Genomic DNA, 1,161 nt, shown 5'->3' on the forward strand with positions numbered 1-1,161 from the left:
TATATATATATATATATATATTATATAATGAAAATTATATGACAGAGGAATAAATAATTATCTCATGAAATTCATTCACTTGCAGCTGTTTTTGCTCTAAAGCGCGGTGGACTCAGAGTTAAGTGCCTGAGTAACTGAGTAATACCGTATAGTTTCATCGGGATCACAATTATGAAGTGCAATTCATCTGGGAAAACAATTACATTTATGCATATACATAGGAAAGCATTAACAAGGAAAATATGTATGTAGGAACCGGAATCCAAGAGCTTTTCCTATATTCCGCATAGATTAATGTTAAAGGGTGAAATAAGGAAAGCTATATTAGAGAAACAATAAATATATATACACACACATATACAGACAAACACATACACACACACACACATATTCATATACATATACAAATGTATATGTATGTATGACTATATATATGTAAGTATGTATGTATGTATGTATGTACGTACGTATGTATGTATCTATGAATAGTTGTACATGTATGTACACATATGTACATGTGTATATATTTAATTATGTCTATATATTTGCATTCGCATGTATGTATGTGTCCAAGTGCATTCATGTGTATGTATTATGGAACAGTCATACTGATGCGGCAATAAACGTTACTTATCTATCTATCTATCTATCTATTATCTATATATCTATCTATCTATCTATCTATCTATCTATCTATCTATCTATCTACCTCTCTCTCTCTGTCTCTCTCTACACTTGCTTCTTGATAAAATTCTTGTAAAAGAGTTTTATCCCTTTTTGAATTTATTTATCAAATATATACACGGAATATATTCAATGTTGAATTTTTATTCCTGTCTCCACATGGGTACCCAGAAGCAACCCGGAAGTATTCCCGCTTCTTGGATGAAGATATATACAGATAAACTTCATTCCCTTTACTCTGTCGGATACGTAGTGTGTTCGTTTTTGGTGAGGTGAGAATTCTGTTTATTTATATATATTTTTGGGACAATACTGTGCTGATGAACGAAATCTAGATTCATTTTAGTAATCGCGAAATCGGCCGATACACAGTTAAGTTTATTTAAAAGAAAGTTGGTCGTCTTCTGTTGGTTGTTTTTCCTCGCATTAGGTACTAAATGTGGTTATTTTGAGAAGTCCACTGTGTGGCGTTATTAT

Source organism: Octopus bimaculoides, chromosome 19 (genome assembly GCF_001194135.2).
Source record: "Octopus bimaculoides isolate UCB-OBI-ISO-001 chromosome 19, ASM119413v2, whole genome shotgun sequence".
Taxonomy (NCBI): Eukaryota; Metazoa; Mollusca; class Cephalopoda; order Octopoda; family Octopodidae; genus Octopus; species Octopus bimaculoides.